Consider the following 10,161-nt stretch of genomic DNA (forward strand, 5'->3'; position numbering starts at 1 on the left):
AGAAGTTCAATTTCTCTGATGGATTTTGCTTCCTAATGAAATACAGGGCTCTCCAATCATGGTACTGCTCATGACAGGTTATCAACACACACATTTCCTCACATCCAATGTCTTTTGTTTGCAGGTAGGAGCATAGCATGTCTCTGCTGTAGCTGTACAATACTTGATTTGCTAGCCTGGAGCTTTCTGAAACTGCCTTGCTGTGCATAAGGAGTGACATACATATGTGTAATGGATGCCTCTTAAAACCACTGCAAAAATGGTAACAGCATTTATTACACATCAGAAATTAGATTTTTTCACATAAAATGCCCACAGATAGGGAAATAAATATAGAAAGAAATGTATATTTTAAGTAATTTTCTTTGCCTGTTACTTTAGTCACAGAGAGGATTGTGATTTTGATTGCATCTGTGTGGAACTACAGCAGATTTGACTAGCAAAAACACAACCACAGATTGAGGCAAATTGTATAACTCGTACTTTTAATTATTCCAGTCTAACACTGTCCCCATGGTATCCAGTCTTTGGCAATTGCCCTCCATTACTCACCCCTAAAACAGCTTCAAATTGAATCTGAGACTGACTCCTTATAACAACAAAGCTGTCTTTCCTGTTTCAGAATTACTCATTAAATGTTTTTGTAAATATTTGTTGTTAAGAATACCACTGCAATAATTTCTATGAGCCCATCTCTGGAGTATCAAGAGCTATTCACTCAGGCAAAGGGGGGGTTGAACAAAAAATGAAATAATATAGGGATTTTGTTACATTAATTCCCCTTCCTTCCTCTCTTTACTTACTTCTTTTAGTTTGCTCTGTAGATTTATAGGTTGCAATATTGGCCCTGCTAAAATCAATGCCAAAATTTCCATTGGCTTCAATAGGCCAAGAATTCACCTATTATTTTTATTGCAGGAAGCCAACAATTTACCAGGTTCATTATGGCCAAGCATGGAATTTCATCTGAAGCCTTGCCTTCTCTGGAGGCCTTGTATTAAGCATACGAACTGAGCTTTCTTTGTGGTTAGTTAAGAGAAATAGCATCTATTTACTAGGCGATAAAAGGATCCTTGCAGGGTGGCCTCACCAAAGATTTGACACATGGAAACCTATTCACAGAAGCAAATTAAAGAACATTTAGGGGTTTATGTAATCTTCTAGAACTTCTTCATCCTATAATTAAGTTAAATTAAATTCCTCCAGACATGCTGAATTAAACAAGTCCTTAAATTACTGTATCTACTTATTTCAGCTACCTTTTTTTTCAAAAGTGAAGCAGAATTATATTCTGCATTCTTTTCCCCTCATCCCATCCCTCCAACTATATGGGTTTCCACAGTAAATTGATGTCCTTGTTATTAATTTGGCTGCATCTGCTTTCAGTAAGACTCATTACATTGCAGAGGAGTTATGGGTAATGCTGAATTACCAGTGGGATGTATAAGAACATTGTAACATTCTCAGAAATAAAACTGTCAGAAGATCCAATATTATTGGTTAATAAACATTCCAGAGGATTATATATTAAAAGTATCTAGCCTTTTCTGGACAATGTCTATTGAATAACCGTCATAGAAACCACCAAAGCACTAATAGAACTATTAAAATGGAAATGGTAACTTAGGGTCTGTGTAATGATAAAGGTTTGTGGCAGATGGCTTATAAATAAAATAAGAGCTTTTACTTTGATCAAATAATGCTGGTCCCAGGTAACAGCGATATATTAAGAATCAGTATGATTCCCAGAAGATGTTTTCATGCAGTGCCTTACAACAAGATTACAAGGTAAAGTAACCATAGACTGTTCTCCTAGCATAGACTGCACATAATTTGGAAATATAGAAAGAAAATGACCAGTGTTATTTTGTAAAAGTTGTTTTTTGTTGTCTTGCTTTGAAAACATGAATAAGTATTAGTAATGCTACTCCACAACCCTACCAATCAATTTTTCTTTCTTTATTTTTCTGTTTGAGGGAAGGTCATACCTCTCCACAGTGACAAACTGCCTCAGGAGTGAGATAGAAAAATGACATTTGATGTGAATTTTGTTTCATAAATACATAAACAGCCTTAGTGGGAATAAGCTGGAAGTAGAAATACATAGAGTACCTTAGAATTTCTTTGTGATTGGAAGTAGAAAGGAGCTAGGAAAGACTTTATCAATGAGAAAAGTTATTTTATTCATGTATTGAAAAAGCCAATACTGCATTTATTTAAAAACACATTCTATAGGCTATTTGTCAATGAGGGAAAAATGATAAAATGGTTAATTTACAATTATTCCCTTCATGTATTACAATTACAACGAATAGAGAACAACAATTCTTGCACAAATTCTGTTGGTATATGATTACTGTGAATCAAGGACAATGAACATGGATGGCAAATAAAGGCAATGAATAATGCACAAATGCTAAAAATCTAATCTGTACCACTTTTGAAACAACATTACCTACATTAAGATGATGCAGGATCATACTAATAACTTCAGTAAATTTATGAAAGCAAAAGCTGAAATTAAAACTTTAAGTGACTGCTACAAAAATTGTCTCATAGAAAGGCATGTTGGGATATGTGGTATATGGGGCTTTCACAAAATCATTGGTTATGAAATATACTGGTTATGAAATATATTGGTTATGAAATATATTTCAATTCTCAGAAGAACTAGAAAACTAATCCACCAAATCCATACGTAGTCAAACAAACACTTATGAGGAAAGCTGACTGTAAAAACTATATTTCCTTTCCTTTTTTTTTTTTTAATGTAATGTACCCAGATTTCTTGCCTTAAAGCAACGAGAAAATAGGCCTGTTAGTTTTTCAGTTGCATATTAATAAAAGTAAATATTAGCATGATACTTGCACAATTATTCTGTACTTGTTTTTGCATTTTCATAAGTTCCTGTAATATTGCAACTCATCATTTTGAGTTCTTGCTCAGATATTTTTTTGTATTTCAACCCTCAATCACAATAGTGGGGTTTCCAAATTCTGTTCCTGACAGAGAAACAAACAATGACTTGCAGGGAATGTATGTTCATTTCTGAACTGAAACATTGGACTGTTTTTTCCAAACCAAATGTTCCAAACACATAAACAATACTTTTCCTTAAATCCTTGATTCCTTGAATGTCTGAATCTTTGACATATCATATATTTATTGTCTGGCTATAAGGCATAATTCAATAGATGCAATTCCTCTGTGACCAGTGAAACCACAGCTGCATTCTCCTCACACAATGACTGAACACTGTTTGATTCAGCCCCAACCAAGTGATAGTGAGATTTTTTTTGTCTGGTTGATTTCCAATATACTAATGACACTTGTCCTCATGGAAGTTGAGCTTGGGTTCATATCACCTTCAGTAAAATAAAAGTATGCTATAAATGTAGAAGAATCTCTCCACTAGCTAAAAAAAAAACAAACCAAAACCCCAAATCAAGCAGGTTTTCCTCTTCAGATAAAGACAGGACATGTTTTTGTCAGAAGAAATTAGGGGTAACACATGTATGAGATTATTCCAAAACAGGTGAAATAATCTTTCTGCTGCATTCAGCATCAGTATAGGGTCTGCAGCAGTTTTGGTTTCAGTTTTGTGTGTTGCAATTCAAGAAAGATGTACATTATTTGGAAAAGTGTATAGAAGACCAAGAGTTGTCATAAATTTAAAAAATTGAAAGACTTAGAAAAGCTTAGCTTGATAGGAAGGCTAACAAGAAAATAATTACTGGACTAAGATAAAAATGTAAAGGGAACGTGAATAACTTGTTTCCCACATCCATGAAGCTTCAGTATTGGAGATTTAATTTTTACACATTCACAGAAAAGTATTCTAACAGTACAGGCAACAAAATATTGGTAGGGATTCTTCTGTGAGCAAACTGTGAAAAGTCCATTGCTGTGGAGAATATTTCAGGTAAAGATCAGACAAATTATGTCATGTTCTTTCTAGTTATATTGATTTTATTAATCATAGGTTTTTCTATTACTATGCTTCAGACCTAAGGTTGCAGGCTCAATATTTGGCATGAAACTAGTAAAATCTCCATTAAATTGAGAAGAGATTTGGAAGACACATCTCCTAATGAGATTTTTTGAAGGAAGTCAAGAAAACAGTGGAGTCCTGTGAATTAAAACAACAAAAATTAAAAAAACAACAATCAAACAAACAGAAAATCAAACAAAGAAAAACAAACCACACATAATGATATAAATAAAAGGAACTGTTCTGGATAGACCAAATCAATCAAATTAGGACATTCATTGAGGAAGTTTCTGAATGTATGAATATTCTTCCTTAGGGTGGCACTCTGCAGAACCATCTAAGAAATTATTTCATTAATTACCTCTGCAATTATAAACTGGCAGAAATTTCTTAAAATCAAGTTACTTTTATTAGGCTGCTTTTGAAACTGCAGTGTCTTAAAAATCAATTAATTTGCAGGTATCCAAGCTTATGTAAGTGGTATCTTGACATCTTTGTACTATTTTATATTACTCAGTAAAGTACATAAAATGTAACAGGTAGTAACTGACAATGATGGTGGAAGAATATGCTGTGTGCATCCCACTAAAATCTTAGGAAATTCAAAAGGGAAGTACTTTTTTATAAATTACTGTACTTTATTATGAATAGAAATACAAGATATGGGCAACACATAGCTCTTTGTTTCAAGATATTTAAGGACATCCCCAGATAGGTTTACCCAATAATGTAATATGCAAATATGAATTTCACTTCCTCATTATGTAGCAAGAAATATTTCCAATTTTTTTAAGCTTTATGTCATTTTAAAAGCTTAGCCATTTCTAGACCTAAAACCCCAAAATAAGTATGAATAAAATTTGTCACTTGAAATGCCAGTAGTTAGCTCTCCTACAAAAGAATACAAAACATTTAGGAATAAATTTCAATTAAATTAGTATGAATGTTAGTTAATACAACTCATTTTTTAACCTTAAGGTTTAATAAAGTGAATAAGCAGCATAACTGAGAATCACATCAAGCATGATTAAATGGGTCCCACAAGGAGGCTTTTGATAACATTTAATCATAACAATATGTTCTCATTTTCTACTGATTAGTAATATTTCTGGTTCAAAGAATTATCTTGTTGAATGTTATTTATAAATTTTGTTACTGTATGGATGATATTTTTATGTCTTGATGATTTTCTAAACCACTTAGTTTTATAAACTAAATTCGTTTGCTTTTACAGTTGACTGAAAATATGAACCATCCTCAATATACACTGAAAAGGGAAGACATAGTTGTGAAAAATGCAACATCTGTCATATCACCCTAAGCACATTAACACCTGCAGGGATTTTTTTAAAAAATAATTTTCTGTTAAAATGTGGAACTAATTAATTTTCTTTAGAAAATATACTTTTGGTGAGGTCTAATTTTCAGAAACAGTGCATTTGGAACAACTTCTGTGTAGAAGAATATTTAAACAGCTTTTGGCTCTTTCCTAGCTTATGCACATATCACATAATCAAAACTAGTTCCACTGAAATATCTCCATACTGCATTGAATACAGTTCTTGAAAAATGTAATCTTAAACTGCATAAATAGTTCTGGTTGCTATATTCTTTGCCAGCTTATATCTAAACTTTCATTGAACCTGGGAAGCCAGAATATAGTTTGGAATCTGTATGTGTTATAGGAGATAGTATAATGCTTTAACATTGTACTACTTAATCTGTTTTTAATTCTGCTTAGTTTCTGACATTCACCACTATGACATAGGGGCATACTTTTCTGAGAAAGGTTGTGAAATTAAGAGTCAATGGTTTTATGCTCTAGTCTTTCACCAAATTTCCTTTTTTCATATTTATATATATATAGATAGATACATATCTCACAGAAGCTGAATCTATTCATTGCCATGTGCTCTGCTTTCAGCTCTTCAGTTCTGTCTTAGGATCTTCCTGATTAAAAGATCACAAATTCTTTTTTATTACCACTTTTTTTCCTGTGCAGGTTGCAGATTATCATTCTGCCTATCATTAACCTGATATGAAGTCTCAAAGTCAACTGAAGATGCAGTACATTTTATCAATTGCCAAAAAAGTCTTAATTTTTAATCCTTTTTGAAAGCTTAAATTGGAAGTTTAGGTGGAATAAATAATAAGTTTAGATGCACTGAAACCACTGAAACGACTGCAATTTCAGTACACTTGGGCCTACAGGAAGTCAAGGGCATCCCCTGGTCCATAAAACAACTTCCTCACTCTTCCAGGCAACTACCTATTTTTACCTTAATCCCAGAGAAGTTGACAAAACATCCACTCTAGGCATCCCATCAATCTTGTAACACTAACCAGAAGTCATGATCTGCACACTACATGTTCACATCCTCTGTGTGTGTGCTTCTATCACACATCACCCACTGGTTAGGAGAACTGAAACCTATCTGAGATCTTTTCCTAGGTGATAGGGAGTAATGAAAGCTTCCTCAAGTTTGATTGTTTCAGGAAATGTAAATCTTACTATGCACTCCCTCTCCTCTGATGTCTCATTGGCACCTGGTAAGGACTGAATCATGGTAGGATTTTGCTTTGTTAAAAAAAAAAAACAAACTGATAAAGTGCAGGAACACTGTGTGTCCACAGTTAGTGTTAATGCAACTAACTTTACTTCAAAACACATGGAGAAATAGAAACAGAACAAATCTGCATGGACAAAATGGTTCACGGTCTGCTTGAGAGCAGAGAATCCCACTACAAACTTTTGACTTGAAACCTCTGACAAGCTAGAGCAGCTGAGTGGACAAGGTATTTGTAAGCAAATGAGATTCCTCAGCTCAACATATCTTATTTAACAAAAAAAGTTTATAAAAATCCTATCTAGACTACAAATAATAATAATATTTTAATCAAGAACACTGTCCTTTTCTTCTTTCCCCTACCTAATAATGGCAAGCATTATTTTGTTATGCTTTATGTCTTGCATTTAGCATTTGGCTCCAACAACATGATTCTAGTTAATATTGAAGAAAGATGTTCTTGTCCATTGGTACCTAATATAGCAAAGAGCAAAACCTCTGTGTTGTAAAATCCATTCTCCTGCAGAGCCCAGGGAGGCTGAAACCCAAAAGCTGCTGTACTTCTTCAGTCAATAAGGAATTAATATCTAGACAAGAGTTTATATATTCTCACACACAGTATTTATGTGCAGATTTACATGAGTGTATATGTAGTATCTCTTAAATTATGGGGTTTAATCTATGTGGGCAGCAATGTTTTTTTGTGTCCTATAAATTTTGGCTATATTTATGGTTCTCAACTTTTATTACAATAATCTGGGCACAAGCACTTTAATGATAGGTGTTTTGGATAAGTGGCAATGTTTACCTTAGTTTTAATACAGACATTAAAAAAATTGATACATCTTCACTGGAATCACTTCATAATTTTAAGAAATATATATAAGAAATATAAATAAATTAAATTTCCAGAAATATCTGTAGTTGTAAACTAACAGCTTCAATTTCCCACAGCACTATAAAAAAGTTAACTGCTAGTACAAACTCCAACACCTTTTCTTCCCATTCTTGAAAGTCTATATATATGTACCCATTAATCTCTAAGCCTCCAGACATACCTATAATTCTCAGCATTATAATGAATGTGTAACTGCATACCAGGGAGATGGTCCCGCCAAAATATGTGCAGTCCACAAGCATTTGGTTTCTTCCTATGCCAATGGATATGATTGCCTTCATACATGTCAAACAGTGTATTAAAATGTATAACTAAAGTATTGCCAAATACTTCCTTCCAATAACTATCAAAATCAGAAAAATGCATAAAAATCTCAGAGGGAAACTGTCACATATTCAGTACACATCTGTATATATTTACATATGGAAATACAGGTATCTATACATAAAATAAGGATGAGTTAATTCTACCAAAGAGATTATAAAAACTGTTTTACAACTAGCACTGGAAATAACAGAAAGTCATGAAACAATATAATGAAATATCATGTATTTAAATTAGCCTGTATAAAATACTGGGAAATTTAGTAAGATAAAACTACCTTGGTTTATCTGAAATTATATAGTTCGAGATATGACTTTAATAATTGTATAGAAAGATAAGACCCTCTTTTATAGGAAATATGAGAGCAGCCAAAGCATACAAAGACAATTCTGGTCTCTCTTTTCATTACATTCCTCTTGAGATTTTGAAAGAGAGCAATCACATTTCCTTTTAGTAAATGTGTGTTAATACAATCTTCTTCATCCCCAGCTGTTGGAGTGAGATTCAGGGTATGATTACAGAAATCAAATCCTTGCCCTGAGTTTACCTCTTGAATGCCACAACCTCTATATGAAAAATGTAGAACTGTGGCTTTCTCTAGAGGTCCCATATAGTGGAAATAAGCATTTTTATTTCCATTACCTGTTAAAGGAATAACCATTCTGAAATTGCAATAATGAGGAGCAGAATTGGGCTGTTCTGTACTTAGCACTGAGTACAAATGCAGCAGTGATAATAATAAAACTGGATTTAAAATCTCTATTTTAATGTAGCTCTGAAGAATAAAAGCCATTTCAAATGTTTAAATTTAGGGAAAATCTGAAAATAAAAATCTTTTGGAGGTATTCCTGCACTTAAGTCACTGTAAAGAGGAAACAAATGAGAAGGAATGATGGAAGAGTCTCTGTCCTAAAGCCTTACTTTAGGAGAAGCATTTCTGCCCCATTTATTTTTCTAGGACCTGGCAAGAATATTCCCTGCTACTTCAGTTTATCATAATCACGGCTCTTCCTGGAAGACAATGTTATTGTGATACATTCTTTTGTGAGCATGAAATCATGAGCTGAAGTGGGGAAGCTTTCAGCCTTCAATTACATGTCTGCTAACTCATTGTCATTCTCTTTTTATGGCTGATGTAGAGTTTCTATTGTTGTTCTTAACAAAGATAGGACAAATAAATGCATAGATGAACTACTAAGTCTGTCCATGAGCACTCATGCAGTACAGACATAATAAACTATAGAGGAAAAGTGACATATATTAGAAATGGATTGGCAGACAAAGAGAAGGGCAGTTTGGATGCAGAAATTTGAAAATACATCTGGTTTTACAAGGGAAAACAGAAGCCAGCAAGCATATTTTTGCAAACGTTATACTTAATGGCCCCAATTAGATTTTAATTGTTTAAGACTCATGCTAGTTCAATACAAATTCATTACACTAATAGTGAAGAGTAATGCTTTAAATTATTGTTTTAGTAGCAAGTTCACACATCTTTGATGTGTCCTTCATATAATCTAAATATGAATATATTTCTGGTGATCCAGGAGTCTTGGCACCCATGCTGTTCCCACATTCCCAGTGAAGTGGCAGGGTAGCTGTCAGGCTCTCTGTCACTGATTAAGTTGCTACTTTTGTTTGCAAATTTCTACACAGCATCCCTGTGCCCAAAGTGATAGTGATCACAGTCATTTCCGATTTGTAATCCAGGAACACATAAGAACCTTGCCCTGACGGACCTTCACAGTTCACAAATATGAAGTGACAACCCTTCTGGCATGATTAATGTAGTGAAAACACTGAGCCATGAGTCAAAGATGAGACACACCAGTTATTTCTAGTCTGAACTTCATTCAGATCTTACATGAATTCTTAGCATTTATCACTGGCTTTTCTCTCTTGCTCTTCCTTCTAAAATACTTTTAATTTTACAATAAATCCCAAGTAGGTCATGCATAACAATAAGACTAATGCTTTCTTGCCAAGTAAAACCACAGTCAGAAGGGTGGTTTAGTAATAACTCAGAAGTATTTACAATGTAATAAAAAATACATTGAATAAACCAACATATCAGAATAACAGGACTATTAAATAAAAGGAAAATATCCTCGGCCTTTCAAACATGCTGTAACTCTTCAGGATCAGAGATGATCAGGGCTCAAAATCTAATATAGATATTCTTAAACTTTCAAGTATTCCAAGTCAGGATTTTACTTCAATCTCATTTCCATAATGATAGCCATGTGGTACTGTTCTTCTCCCTCATGGATAAGAAAAAATATCTGTTCTACTGACTTTGCAGTTGCTCTATATAAATGCAGACTTTTAAGTCATTAGTTTAACCACATGTGCAGAACATATAGGAATTAGGATAACATTT

General features: G+C 33.5%; 1 protein-coding gene across 1 annotated transcript in view; it reads right to left on the minus strand.

Moving 5' to 3' along the window:
• ANGPT1 (angiopoietin 1) overlaps positions 1 to 10,161 on the minus strand; it is a 153,070-nt gene that overhangs the window by 84,745 nt on the left and 58,164 nt on the right. The gene's annotated exons all lie outside the window — the stretch shown is intronic.

This window comes from Lonchura striata, chromosome 2 (genome assembly GCF_050655825.1).
Source record: "Lonchura striata isolate lonStrDom1 chromosome 2, ASM5065582v1, whole genome shotgun sequence".
Taxonomy (NCBI): Eukaryota; Metazoa; Chordata; class Aves; order Passeriformes; family Estrildidae; genus Lonchura; species Lonchura striata.